The sequence below is a fragment of the Coturnix japonica genome, chromosome 3, assembly GCF_001577835.2.
Source record: "Coturnix japonica isolate 7356 chromosome 3, Coturnix japonica 2.1, whole genome shotgun sequence".
Lineage (NCBI taxonomy): Eukaryota > Metazoa > Chordata > Aves > Galliformes > Phasianidae > Coturnix > Coturnix japonica.
In genome coordinates, this window is record NC_029518.1 from 78,886,229 (window position 1) to 78,901,969 (window position 15,741).

Consider the following 15,741-nt stretch of genomic DNA (forward strand, 5'->3'; position numbering starts at 1 on the left):
CCAATTACTGTATCTGCCTGCCTCTGCACATCTAGAGTTGACTACCTAATTTTGCAAGGACCTCCACTCTTTTGCTAGGCCAGTTCTTCAGAATATTATCTCTTTTGCAAGAAGCTTAAACCAGGTACGGACTGTTCATGAAATTACACACAAGTGGTACTATCTCCCTTTCAGACCCATACAACTCCCTCCCTGCTTAGCATCTGGTCTGGATGATTTTATGCAAGCCATGGTGAGAACTCTTTCTGGACAAATAATGTCTTATCAACTGAATCTGTTGTGTAACTGTGCTATAACCACATTTCTCAAATTTCCATTTTTTTCAAGGGCAATTTTAATATTTTTTTTTTTTCCTGCTTCATTTCCTGGCTTTTAAAAGGTCACAATTTCCTTTATAGATAGCAGAGGTGTAGGAAAAGGATATCACTTGCCTGCTGATGAGTAGTCATTCATAAGTCCTGGTCACAGAGCTGTGATGCTCCATCCAACACTAAGGCAGTCTTATTTCAGTCCATTTCCACCATTATGTCTGATGCAAACCCTACTTCTGTAACAGCCCACAAAAGCAAAATGCTGCTTTCTGCATCATGTTCCAATGAAGAGAAGAAGTGACAGAAATGTGAGAGGGTGTCTGACAGACTGTCAGGATTAGTGTCTTGCTTACAGAAATTGGTTCCAGAACAAACCCTGGCATAATCTCAGGAGGGAAGGTCAACATTTTTGTCTAAATGCTGGGTCACATTTTTCAGCTTCCTGCACCTTCCTTTTCTGTTGTCCTAAGCACTTCGAGCTGGAAAGGTACCTCGAAGTCATCTCTTTTGAGAAAGAGACAGCTCTAGTGGCTGAAGTCTTTCTGTCTGAAAATATTCCAGCCATATCTGATGTTCTGCACATAGCTCCTTTCAGAGCTGTGTGTCCTGTCAGGGCATATAAATTCAACAGGCTTTGTAAACAAGTGGCCCAAAGGGAGCTGCTACTGGCAGCATTATAAATATTCAAGACCCAGTCAGACATAATTAGTTTATTCCCTTATGTTGACTTTAATACATCCCCCTTCTTCCAGTCTGTATATTTTGTTAAAGTTTCTTCTTCAGAACAAAATCCTGCCTTGGCATTTTTATCCTTTAAGTACAAAGAAAATCTTCTGGCTGTGCAATAGCACTGTAAGTGTATCCCATATATACAGGAGGGAATAAAATCATCCATCTTTCCTCCCTTCTAATAGGAACAGCAGAGTTTTATTATCCTCCATGTCTTTCCTGAAAGGAAACATCACAATATATATGCTTTCTGCTTCCAAACCTTGTATACTTCTGGATCTTTGCTTGGATATTAAATTTTTAAACATGAAAGAGTGTAACTTACAGTCTCATCCCTATTGATGATGTCTTTGCTGCAATATAACCCAGAAAATCCTGTGAAGTGCCTTTGTTCATATCATAATCATTGCACAAAGCTAGAAAATGTAAAGTTGTGGGATTTGTATATAACAAAACATACTTTATTGTAAGTTTGCAAAATAAGTATAAACACCTTAAAAATTGATAAGTGATACAGAGAGAGAACAATCCACAAAGGACCCAGTGAGTCAAAGGGAGAAGGGATTACTGAATGAGAAATTACCTCTTCAAATAATGATTTCTACTGTTTAGCATTTGTAGGTAAGTAAGTTGAAACATTTATGGATTTAAAAGACTGACTTCAGATAAAGCATTCCCTATTGCTTTCTAAATACTGACACAGCACCTCAGCTAGCTCATTGCTCAGTCCCCTCTTTTGCTTGGTCCAAAGCCTCAGATGTAGGAATATGATGGGAAAGTGATTAACCTTTCTGGTTATATTACTGCAGTCGCTGTCATAGAATGAGGGTTTTCCAAGTTGGACACCAAAACAGTTACATCAAAGAGCACTGTACCAGAGATTAATCCAGATTAAACTCTTATTTTGCAATGCACATAATGTTTGATAATTTATTAACTGGAATAGCAAAATACAAGTGCTGCTCCAAAAGTAACACCTCCTATTTTATTTTGATCCATGGCATCAGTGGGGTTGTTTGTGATGTGGCTGTAGGGACTGAACCTTCCCAACAATGTTCTGTTACATTCAGTTGCTATGGGACAGATGGCAGCAGTGGGACAGTCTGGCAGTGTGTTGTCTTAATTGGAAGTTCATACGAAAAGTAATTGGATTCCTTCATTTGGGGAAAAAAAAAAAAAAAAAAAGAAAGAAAGAAAAGAAAAAAAAAGAAAAAAGAAAAAAAGGGGGGGGGAAGAAAAAAAAAGAAGAAAAAAAGTGGTGTTCATTGCCATTCAGCAATGCTTGCTGAACATCTATGGAGAACAAAGAGTGGATATGAGCACAGTGAGGCACTGTGTGGTGCATTTCAGTTCAGAACCACATTTCAACCTCCCTAGGTCTGTCAGTCCCCGTCCCAGTAATGTCACAGCAGCAGTGTAGAGATTCCCTAGACACAATACATTGCTTCTATGACTCTGGACAGGCCTTTTCCAATTACTACCTTTATATTTGTTATGTGTTTTGGTCTGATTTGTAAAGCTGCATCCCAAGTGTGTCAGTATTAGCCTTGCTCTTCTCTTGGCTGCCCCTTAATAAAAGCACAGTGAGAATATGAGACAGATTTCTTTAATCAGAAATCAACTAAATAATTGTTAGTGGCTAGGTTATGATAATTATGAGGGCAAAGTAATTGTATTAAAAAAGTAAGATTCTAGGTGCCAAATCTATGGTATCACAGTATTGGCAGCATCAAAGGGCAGTTTCAGAAATAAACTCTCTTATTTCAGATCAAAGACCTCTGGAAATGGTAACTGAGTAGATGGCTCAGTACAAGCTACATGACTGTGCAGCTTCACAAGCAGTTTCCTTATGACTAACCGATCTTTTCCCCTGCCTTGAAGCTAAATCATTAGGTATGAAAACAACCTTCCTTCCAAAGCTTAGACACTTCAGAAGGAGTTGGTTTTTTACACTTTAACTCCAGTTTTATCTTCTAACCTTTTTCCATCTGGTGCTAGCAAGTCCATGGAATCAAACTGCAAATATTTGTATTGAACTGAATGCGCATTGGATTAATCTAATCTAACTTCAGGTAACATTAACAAGTTTATATCTAAAGTATTTATCCTGCGCTTTATTAGGCAACAGAGATAGAAGGGTACTTCTGTCTCCAGCTCACAGCCTTTGTGAAGCCATGACACATTTCTGCCAAGCCTCAGTGGCCAAATATGAGGAAATTTTTGCATCTTCAAGCTTTGGTGAGGTGAAAGAAGTGCTGTGCCCTTCATCCTCAGAATCTCCAGGTCAGGAATAAGCCACCAATTTCTTCTTTTGGGTATTGATGGGGTGGCATACTGTGCCCCTTGTCTCTGGGACCACGAGCCAGGGGAGAAGATAATGACTCAGGGCCCCTGGCAGAGATGTGTGATGTGGGTCACCAGTTACCCTTCCTTCAGTGTTTTTCCCCATACATTCATTTCTTCAGTCCCCAATTCACCCTTCACAGGAGGAGGGGACATCAATTAGCAGTTACTGTCACCTGCAAAACAGATTTGACTTGGGGAAAATTAACTATGTTTACTGACAAGTAAGAATACTGAGAAATAAGAATAAATATTAGAACATTTTCACCCACTCCATTTGCCAGAATGAACTTCAGTCAATGGGCAACACCTGTCCTGTGCCATGGGGAAGTCCATCTGCAGCGCTTCTGATGCTTCATAAAAGTGGGGTGTCAGCATCCAAGGGGCAATATTTGCTTGCTAATTATATTCCTTTTCATATTCTACCTTGGTAAATAAGCTATTTTATTATGCCATTTGTTGCTGAGCCACGTTTCCTTCAGGGAATCTCAGCCTGCTCTTGTGTGGGATCCTCATGAGTAAAGTCTAACATGTGGATAAAGGCTCTTCTCTGTCATCACCCTCTTCCTCATACTTACAAAACACCTATCTGACATTGCCTAATGGCTACCTTTTACCTCTCACACCTCTGCTACAGCTACCCCATGTATAAACACACATCCCCTCCTATATTTCTTGTGTCTGTTGTTAGTGGAAAGCAATGCATTTGGCTGTCGTATCTGAATTTCAGAGGGCTTAATCATAACAGGATTTGGCTTGTTGCTGCTGCTGTTTAGCTTGGCCTCTCACCTTTCTCACTTCAGCTGCTCTGTTAGTTTTGATACATAAAACAATATGGTCTCAGTTTTGTTTGTAAATAAGTCACTGGCACTTGATCCCAACAGGTGCAGTCTGACTGTAAACTGGGTATTTTTACTTCCAGTTTAATTTTGACCACTGCATTTCTTTAAAGGACTGCAGAATTAAATGAAATAATGTTAAAGGCAATGATGACTCCGGTGATGAGAGAATCAAGGAATTATTTGATGTCTTCTATAATCTGGCACTCACAGCTACATCCATCATGGGACATGACTACTCCAAAAAAGGACGTCAGCCTCAGATACTATAAGTGGTCAAATTCCATTTATTGTTAGATATCTGTTCTCTACAGCTTGCCTGGAGAATAAGATGTCAGAGAGTGGCAACTCAAACATGTATGAAGCCATCTCCATTTAAAGAAGGAATTCTGAGGAACTGTGCTTTTCACATCTCATTGAAACTGCAGGAAGTTTTGTGATGTGGGTGCAGGGGAAATATTATCCTCCCCCCTTTTAATCCAGAAGAACGCAGCACTATCTTGTTCATTGATAAAAGCTACCAGTGATTATTATCTTCCTGACCAAGCCCAGAACACGGGGCAATATGTCATTCTAGACAATATCACATTAACAGCTGGTAGTAAAGAAGGCATTGCCATACAGAGTCAGATTCCCATGACAGGTTACCTGTTCTTGCACAGTATCCACTGGAAATTTTCTATTTTCTGCTAATAAGATATAATTTAGAAGAGATTTGTTTTCTTTTGCTGTTATACTTTTGCTTTCTGTGGATATTTTCTTTTTGTTTGGATACTTTTTGTTTTTCAAAACTGACACATTGCCTGGGAATGTGGTGAATAGGGCTGAATAAACTCAAACTTTCTGTATACAAACTTAAATGGAGTAAATCTGGATGCTAAACTATCAGCCTATGGTGAAGATATAGAAACAACTGGAGGGACGTAGAGGATAATCTAGTGATAATCATACTAAAAAAAAGTTGTGAAATTCTCATACCATGGCAGTGTTTCACTTTCCCTCACTTTACTTCAGAATACTCGTGGAAGAAATGTAATTAAAATATCCTGCAGTTTGTATTTCCAGGTTCTGCTCCTTTTCCTTCCCTTTCCATGTTGGCTGTTTTCCTGGAACTAAAACAGGTTGGACATTAGGAAAAATTTATTCTCTGGTCAGGCACTGGAATGAGCTGCCGAGAGAGTTGTTGGAGTCATCATCCCTAGAGGTGTTCTAGGAACGCATGGATGTTGTACTGAGGGAAATAGTCTAGTTGAAAATTGTTGGTGGTAGGCGAACGGTTGAACTGGATGACATCTTTTCCAACCTTGGTAATTCTATGAATCTATGAACAGGAACTTCAAGAACTCCAGGCTATACCCTTATAGTATGAGATTTAGGTAAGAAGTCCATTAGAGTAAGTCTACGTCAGGTCTGTCTGCAACCATGACACATCTCAGTTAGGGATTAAATAGCCTGATTGTTCTCACTTACCACCTCTTACTCTTGTATTTCTTTCAGATGGAACTAAACCAGAAAATAATCTCTAGACACGATGAATGCGTTCAGTCTGTAGGACCAGACTATAACTGATTTAAAATGAAAATCACTGAGACATGCCTGGAAAAGTAAGGTTTCTTGCTTTTCACATCTTCTATATGTCTCCTAATGTAGGCATAACCACCTTCCATAACTCCCTTTCAGACCAGGTTTTCCTGATAACAGCAGAACAACAACATGCAGCTACCTCAATATATGAATTCAGCTAATTTAATGTATAAATTCCACCTGATTTCCATCCCTTACACCTAACTATTATGCATTAGAAATCTGGAGCAGAGTTCTGTCAGATTGAACTATTGAACTCAGAGTGGCAAAAGTCCCTCCCCAGGCAAGACATTTAAATCATTTTCAAAGTTAATTTCCTGTTCCCAGACTGAGAACAAATCTAATCGGTTTTACTTCATTCTTCTGAAGAACAGGAAAATGTTGCCTGCATACTCAAAAAGGCAAAGTGTCCTAGAAGGCAGACAGAGTGCTTGCACTGCAGCAGCCAAAGAAAGCTCTTCTGCAAAGCAGTGTGTGGATCAGCATGTAAATGGAGGTTTGGATTTAACCTGTGAGATCTTTTGGTCTCCTGCTAACCTCTTTTTATTATGAAATTATGAACTGTTTGCAAGCTAACAGCACGCATTTTAGATTGAAAGTAGTCAGAAAAAAAATCTTGTGCAGTCACAAGAGATGTTACAGGAAAGTGGCAATGGATTTAAAATGACCCCTCTCCAGTTTCTTTTGATTTAGTGGCCAACATTTTTCCCACAGATTCTAAGGGTACTCTCAAGAAGAATTCTGATAATGATGAGATTTCCATGAGCACTGGAAAAAGCTGAATGAGGTTACTTGATAGCCAAATAAAGTTAGAAGAAGGGGAACAACAAAAGTCTAATTATCGTAATATGTATGCACCTGTGTCTGTATACATATATATTATAGATTATGACTATGAAAGGTGAACTAGCATCAGAGTAACTGTATTATCAAAGACCAAAAAAAAGTCAGTATTGCCTTTCTATACAAAAGAGATAAAAGAACATATTTTTGCACATTTTAAAAATTCCATTGAAAAAGATACCTGAACTCCTAAAAGGTTTTCATGCTTTTTTTTTTTTGACAGTAAAAGTTTTATTTGTGAAATAATAGATGTATATTTAAGAGTTTTTTAAGTAGGTTAATATTAACTAAACTTTTCCCAATTTCAACACATAATATGTGACTATTTGTTGCTCTACAGAGCCAGATGTTCTACTTAGAAAAAAAAAACACAAAGAGTAAACATTTATTTGATTAGTTTAATTTTACTTAGCAGTCACACAACCTCATTTATACTAATATTTTTTTCTGCTTTTATTTGTACATTATGCGTAAGTACAAGGATGAATTACTTAGGTGAGGATAGAGTTTTTAAATATTATAATAAACCAGAGAAAATAATAACCTTCATCAAACCTATGCTTAATAAAAATATATGCATAGCAATTATAATTTTTTTCAATAAAATGCAACTGTTTGAGTCATTGAAAACTATTTTTTTAATTCACTGAAATATACTGTTTAAAAGTAGCTCACTTCCAAGATCATTCATATTAATTACTTTACCCACAGTGTACCCCAGTTACTTCACTTCCTTTGTCTTTCTGCCCAGACATTCTTTGTTCTTTCTGCACACAAATTCCTCACCTAAGGAATGGCTGAGAGTTTTTTCCTACTGAGCAATGACAGTTTTTTGTATCTGTAAACTTTCTCTGTGTTTCAAACGTTTCACTGGCTTCAGACTGTACCATTCATCTATATGCTTTCTTATTAATAAATAGGATGTTACTTTGCCATGGAACAAGAACTCTAAAAAGGGCTCATTTTTTTCCTCCATTTTTTTCTTTGACTACGATTTAGCAAGAGGGCACAGGATTCTTCTTAACATTTTGTGTGCTTGGCAAAATCATCATTAAGTTCCAAGACTAATGCAAGATTCACAGAACATAATCTTCCTTTTCTTTTTTAAAGAAAACCAATGGTTCTGATTTAAAACAAGGCCATTTATGCAACACTGTAACAAAATATGTGGAGACAAGTCTCATAGCGTCACCTTTACTGTACGTCATCAACTAGATGATTGTACCACTTCAATATCTTCATCTTCTAGCTTCAGAATGCAGATAGCTAAAAATAGGTTATAAAAGATGGAATTCATAATCTGCCTCAAGTAATATGAAATGAGTCCACAGCATCTCGAGAAAATATATCCATGTAAACTATTTAAATTACTGCATGAGAGTGAATGCTTTTTTTAAGAACGTGTACCAAATGTTAAGTTCTTACAACGCATCGTCTATTTCATTACAGTACATCTTGGAGGGGGAAGAGGGGAGAAAAGGATTTGTTATATGTATCTAGTTGTCTTGCTTTTGAAGATTGCAGTATCATCCAGTTATTTCACAGGATGCAGCAGGAAAAAAAAATAAATAAATAAAAAGCTCATTGCTTTATATGTGATTGTTCTTCCAGACAGATGGCATGCACTAAATACCCTAAAGCATAATTGGAAAAACTATATTACAAAAATTCAGGCAAGATTAACATGTGATGCTTAACAGATGATATACCACTTGATCATCGTTTCAGAATCAGGCTTTAAGATATGAGAACAAAACAAAAAGATATATGGTGTATTTCCTTAGCTTGAAGACAGATGAGACAAAAAAAAGAAAGTATTAGGTTCTCAACTGGAAATTGTTAAAAACATTTATAGAAAACAGTGCTCTCACCTTGAAAATAAAGAAATTATCACTGGTTTCAGTGGCACAAGATCCAAAGATTCCTTCTACTATATCTGTAAACTTAGAGTGAAATTATCCTTCCAAGGTATCTGCTGTGCTCTGTGAATAGTTTGGTTATACAACCAAGTAATTGTTGCAGCAGATCCAAAGGAGAACCAATCAAAGGGCTGGAGCACCTCTCCTATGAAGAATGGTTGAGGGAGCTGGACTTCTGTCAGACTCTGGGTTCATTGTAGCCTTCCAGTAACACACATTCGGAGTGATGGCTTTTGTCTTCCCAGGTAATTATTACTTGTGATGAGCCCCGCTTTCCTGGAAATGGCTGAATATCTGCCCACCTATGGGAAGCACTGGACAGATTCCTTATTCTGTTTGCATGCAAAGTGTTTTACTTTGTCTATTAAGATCTCACTTCTGCTCTTTAGATTTTCTCACCCATTCTGCTAGGGTGGTTGCAAGTGAGCAGCTGTATGGGGCTTAGCTGCTTAGCAGAGATAACATCCCAAAATTACTTAAGAATATTTGTTCCTCTTAGGAACAAATTTATTTAGTTCCTTCTAACTGGCTTAAAGAACACTACGTCAGTACAGTCTGCTTTTCCATTTCCCTCCACTTTCTCCTAGGAGAAACAAAAATTGAAATGGTCAGCTTTTCAAAGATTATTATATACATTGCACAGCGTTAAAGAAAGTTATTATTACAGTGCACATGTGGCCTTCGTTAAGATCGAGACTAATTCAGTTTTTCTCCTAAAGTATCCTATCCTCCAAAAACAAAACAAAACAAAACAAAACAAAACAAAAAAACAAAAACAAAAAACAAAAAAAAACAACAAAAAAACAACCAAAAAAACAGAACAAAATGAAAAATTGGAATTGGAAGAAAATGGACACATTATTTTATTCTAAAAGTAAACAGATTATTTTATTCTGAAAGCAGAGCAATTACTTTCTTTTTTTTTCTTTTGCTCAAGATGCATCTAATACAGTAACACAGAGAAAGAGACCAAGAATTATTTTGTTTTCAGTTGTCAGTACAGTAATAAACTCAGGGGAAGCAAGGTTTTCTGGGAAGGTATTTCACTTCACTAACAAAAACAAGAGTAGTTGGGAAAAAAAGGCAGCTTTAAGGCATGCATCTATTTCTCCAGATTTGGAAAATTATTATGATAGGCTTAATTATCTATATGATCAGTTCCTGTCATTTTGTCTTAAAAATCTACATGCTAAGCTCTTCTGGCGTCTAGAAGGGAATTCCTCCAGATTTCCTCTCAGAAGCAGTTTTCAGGTGTGATAGATGGGCCTATGAAGACATGAAAAAGCGCGATGCTATTTCCAAAGACAAATGAATTAGACAGTAATAGTAGAGACGCTGGACATACATACTAGTTACACAGTGAAATTCATCTGTTAACTTCTTCTATTACATCCCATGTTTAGAAAGGTTGGTACCAGTTACCATTTTTCACTCCTGTCTATGGACCTTCAACAATCCATTTGCAAGTTGAAGTGACTGCTGATACTGATACCTGGGGAGAGAAAGGAATGAAGTACAGCAAAGCCAAAGGTTACTAGGAGTCCTAAAACCTCAGGCACAGCAGTAACTCCAGAGATACAGACTTTACAGACTTTATTTATTTTATTTATTTTACTTCTGCATTGATCTTACTTCCTGTTACAGGTTCAGATAACTGATACAAACCTGGCTTTTCATAAGGGTTTAATTGGTTATGCTCAGGAGCAAATAACGTTCAGCCTACATTGCTTTTAGACATGGCTGTAGTCAGCCAAATGAATTAAAACCATCAGAGAGGATATGCAGCCAAATTGTTGAAAAAAGCACATACAGTTAGTTATTCTTGGAAACTATTCCTAATTTAAAGAAAAAGTTTTAATAACTGTAAATATAGAATAAGAAGCTACTCTATGTGTATTTATTAGTAACACTGTAGAAATCTGAAAAGTCAACTGGGAACTAAATTTTGGATCTTTACCTTTTCCATTATATTATCATCATAACAGACTAGAAGAATACATCTGTCAAAGTGACAGTTTGCATATGGTCTCTGAATACTACAGTTGTTCCATACAGTACTATAATCCCTTTTAGTGATACAGAGAATCTTGCCCATATTTTAATGTAGAAAAAAGACTATGAACTTAATCTGAACAAAAAATGTCCTTATTGCTCCTTCATGTGTTTACATAGTCTATGGGTTAAGCCAGTACATTTTCATAAGCACCCCAGTATAAGCAATGCAACATGGCACTGCAGATCAGTAATATCAAATGCCAGCATAAAAGTTGATTTCTAAATAAATTCACTTAAAGTATAGGAAGGGTGAATACTTGCTTCATCTGTAAACAACATGGAAAGAGCAAACATTCAACTGAAGTCTCACTAGTATGATTCCTGTAGTGTATAAACAAAATATCACCAGGTCAATCTTCAAGTAGCAATTTTGAAAAATACTTATCTCTTTGAGTACATCTGAAATTTATCCACGAGAATACATTATCTATTGAATAACATCATAAGAGACAATGAGAATGAGAAAAATGTGTTTTCATGTTTTCATTTCTCGGGCCAGAAAATTACAATACCAAAGGCGGCAAGGAAGCATATGAAGGGTACATGGTAATCATGTAATCCCTGTAAAACCTTTACCCCTTCTGAGTAAGATCACTGTTCTGAGCACTTTCCCTCTTCACAGGAATGACATCCCCTCTGCAGCTTCCTTCCAGGTAGTTCTACAGAGCAATTGAGGTCGCCCTTCAGCCTTATCTTCTCCAAACTAAATAACCTCATATCCCTCAGCCTCTTCTTATAATCATTGTTTTCTAGTCTCTTTGCCTGCTTCACTGTTCTTCTCTGCATATGCTCAAGTAACTCCATAATGTTCTTTTAGTAAGGGACCCAAAACTGAACAGAGTGTTGAGGTGTAGTCTCACCAATGCTATGTACAAGAGGACAATCACTTCCCTAGTCCTGCTGGCCACACTATTTCTGATGAAGTCCAGGATGCCACTGGCCTTCTTGGACACCTAAGCAGACTGCCAGCTCATGTTCAGCCAGCTGTCAAACAGCACCCACAGATCCTTCCTGTTGTGCATCTTCCCAGCTACTCTTTCCCAAGCCTATATATGACACTTTGAAATCTTAGTGAAAAATTCAGCTAATGTAGAAGGTGATTTATAAAGAAAGCAGAAGTTACTTATACTTAAAAGAGGTCATTTTTTTTCAGTTTGTTTCTAGAGTTTCTTAAATGTCCCCATATTCTATTAACAGTATGTCAAACACTCATATTAGCAGCAAATGGGCTCATTTTCAATTCAAGGTCATCAACTGATTGCAAAGGTCATCAATTACTCTGAGATGTTGCTTAAGAAAAATGGCTCATCATTACTCAGATACCTTGGAAAGATATTTTGCAGGTTTATTGTGTATTTTTTGACATGAACACCAACATGAGATGACATACTGTTAACTTACTTATATGTAAGCAGCATGGTTAGACTATCTTGATATGATCACAAGGTACACGGATAGCTTATTTTTTACATTACCTGTATCAACTTGTTTTATTTAAGTCACCAGAAGAAACATCACTTCCTACAGGTTTACTGTGTTACTAGCATACAATATTGGGAACTTTCCTGATCAGCTGTTTTTATACTTTTTGGCATCAATTATTCAACTCTCTTAAAATGTGGGTAGCAAATGATATGATTACTCAGAAATTAGCCCAGAGAAGACTGAGTGGGGATCTTAACAACATAGAAGTATCTAATGTGTTGATGTCAAAAAGATGGAGCCAGGCTCTTTTTGGTGGTGCCCAGTGATGGAACAAGGGGCAATGGACACAAACTGTAAGACAGGCAGTTCCATCTGAACTTAAGGAGCAACATCTTTACTGTGAGGTTGACAAAACACTGGAACAGACTGCCCAGAGAGGTTGCAGACTCTCCTCTGGAGATATTTAAAACCCATCTGGATGCTTTCCACTGTGATCTACTGTTGCCTTTACACATTTAGGTCTTTTTGTAACGACCATTCATACTAAATGAATAAGCTTCTCAGTTGCTGTAAAAGACTGAGTACCCTATTAGATTTAGAACAAACTTACTGGGCAGCCCCAAAGTATGACTTCAAACTTTGAACAACTACAGATTGACAGTTGTGGGAGTTATTTTTGTCTGAGTGAAATGTTCCAAATTCTTCCTTGGTTTCCAGTTTTGTAGAATGCTGTGTATTTCAGGATCCTAATATTTGCCTTATCTTGCCCGTCATCCTGACCTCCATCATTTGAGGCAAGTCAAACAAGCTAGAGCTCTGTTCTCAGATGTGCCATGGAGCAAGTAAATTCATTGTCTGAATGGAGCTTAGCAGCCCCTGATCATACTGCATGCAGTGAACAAAAATTTCTACACCTAAGTCATTTTGCTAAAGTAGGGGAGCAGCAATGTTAATTAACCTTTCTGACCTTCGTGTTCGCAACAAGGCAATTAGAAGCAAAAGTTAGCAGCTGATTCATTTTGATTTATTTGACGCATTCTGCTGCTTTTATGAAGAATGTTCTGAGTCTCTAGATGCAGGAGTAAGCTTCCAGAGAAAAATAATCCTGAAGTTACAGCACTATCAGTCAGTATACTCACCATGCTTTTAGTGTTGTTTTGTTTTCCTCAAGGCCATATTGTAGTGTTAAGACAGGATGTGTCCTTCAGAATCCCTCTTAAAATTCTTTTAGTTATATCTCTTCTATTCCATCCTGCCCAAAAGAGAAAAAACAAATCCTCCTCCTGCACCTGTCAGTATTCATCTTCATGTTCAGTCATGCAATTTATCTGCACTCTGATTTGGAGCTTTATACTGCCTTCTAGAAAAATGTAGCCATGTTTAAACCCTTCCATGCCATTCTTCACCATGCCCTTCCCCATGAAATCTCCACAATTTTTAATCATATTTAATCCATGGATAATAGCAAGAAACAAAGATTTAAGTAATATAGTGATATTTTTTAAAGAGTAAGTTCCCATCTGCTTCTAGGACATGAGATACATTTTCTTTCATTTCACTTATGATGTTCTTTGAGCTTGCCAGAGTACTTGACAGGCTCTTAATAAAATGTATCTTATGTAATTGTGCAGCAAGAGCTAGAAAACAAACTGCTATTGCAGTGCTGTCTTATAATTTTCCTGTTGCTCTTCTTTTCATTAGTCTCCCATGAGGTGTCAGGTATATTTTAAGTTGCTCCTGTTAATATTTATAATAAGAAAAAACTATTATTCCTCATAAATTATTTTATTTCTTTGCCCATCGGAGAAAAAAACAGTAAAGGAATGAACTGCATATTTAGGGGGGATAAGAGAAGGAGGATCCTTAGTCCAAATTCCTCGTATATATCCAAGTGCCTGAGATCCTTAGAAAGCAGTGGAGATTAAGCATTTGAATCACTGGAGATAATGCCTGCATGACCCTTGTTCAAGTCACTGTAAAGACTTTCAAAGTGAGAGGCATAGTAGAAAAAAACTAGTGATTAAATGAAATTATCCAAATCTTCAAAAATCAGCATTTGTCTTTTAAGCTGCTCCAGGGGAGATTCAAGCTGGACATTAGGAAGTATTAATTCTCGGAAAGGGTAATCAGGCATTGGAATGCACTGCCCAGTGAGGTGGTGGAGTCACCATAGGAGTGTTCAAGAAACGTTTGGATGTTCTGTTGAGGAATATGATTTAGCTGGGAATTATTATTAATGGTTGGACTAGATGATCTTCTAAGTCTTTTCCAACCTTGATAATTCTGTGATTCTGTAATTCTGTGAATAGTTCTAATAGAGAATCATAGATTCATAGAATATGAAAGAACCCAAGCAGGTTTCCAGTTCAAACTTCTGCTCAAAGCGGGACCATTCAAGCAATTACATCCATTTGCTCAGGGTTTTATCTAGTCCAGTCTTGAAAATCACTGAAAAATGGAGGAGGATATTCTGTTCCTTCTGTCTACTGGACGCAATTCTCAATATAGCCTATGATATTGTTGGCCATCTTTTCTGTGAGCACACATGGCAGGTTCATGAGTGGCGCACTGCCAACTAACAGCTCCCAGTCCTTTTCTGCAGAGCTATTCCCATGCAGCCCCAGCCTGTAGCACATGCAGTGCTTTCTGGTTTTGTTTAACTATCTGATGTCCCTTTCAGACCAATACTCCAGACTGTTTGGATCCCCCTGAATGTTGGCCCTGTCCTTTAGAGTGTTTAAGAAACTTCCTAGAGTTCTTTAAAAAAGGCTTTGTCTGCTTATCCACACAAGTCACAGGGTCTCCCACCATGGAATCCTACCTTACTGCTACCCTCTGGTCTTTACTCTGATCTTGACCCACAATCTCCTATCCACAAGATGTTGTGTAACCTGTGCAAGAGCTTCCTAGATTTGAGCTGCTATATTTTTCAGAGAACATTTCCCTCTCCCTAGCCTTTATATTCCTAACACATCTTCTCCAAAGATATTAAAACTGTCTATCACAAGTCTCCAACCATGAACTACCCCAACATGCCTTGGTTCTCCTTACATTGATGTGTGTGTTTGTTACATCTTGTTAGGGGGATCCCATCATTACCATTCTCAATTTTTAAGGAAGAGCCCTGGGGAGAGGGGAGAAAGCAGCTAAGCTTTTTTCTTGCTATCTCCATATGGAAAGAATTTGGAGTGTTCAAGAGATTCTCTATCTAGCATGGACTCTGTTTTCAGGTTTATGAGGTGTGAAATCACAGAAACACAATCTAGGAAATGTACTTTTTAATGAAGCTGGAGGTCCTCTTATCCTAAATATTTTTGCTTTAAATGCAGCTCTTCTGGCTTTCTATCAGTATACCTGAGCAGAACATGATTCACTGCAGTCACCTTCTTCTTTTATAAGTTCAATTATTTTTAATTCTCATTTTATCATGGCCTTTCTCATGTCATGCTGATGGTTTCAGGGTAGCCAAAGAGTATCTTTAATTTTAGTCAAGGCTCTCCTTTAAAACACCTTGCTGGTATAATGTGTTACTGTTTGATTATCTAATCTCTGAACAGATCAGTCCTCTCAGGAAAAAAAAATGTTATCTTGCTCCCAGGAGGCTAGAATAGCTGTTATACAGACATACATCTGCATCCATCTCTCTCTTGCATCTTTGTAATTCTGATAAAATAGATTAGTTAGATAACAGAA

The 15,741-nt window shown here is 37.4% G+C and overlaps 1 long non-coding RNA gene across 2 annotated transcripts in view; it reads right to left on the reverse strand.

Moving 5' to 3' along the window:
- Positions 1-9,437: 9,437 nt before the first annotated feature.
- Positions 9,438-15,741, reverse strand: part of LOC107312090 — a 32,244-nt gene continuing 25,940 nt past the window's right edge. The window contains exons 2-4 of one of the 2 annotated variants that reach the window (XR_001554396.2): positions 13,188-13,300; positions 9,918-10,060; positions 9,438-9,834 (exon numbers count right to left, since the gene is read on the reverse strand). This is a non-coding gene — a long non-coding RNA (uncharacterized LOC107312090). Of the gene's footprint in view, positions 10,061-13,187; positions 13,301-15,741 lie in introns of both variants that reach the window. The other variant, XR_004306735.1, reaches the window with a different exon arrangement.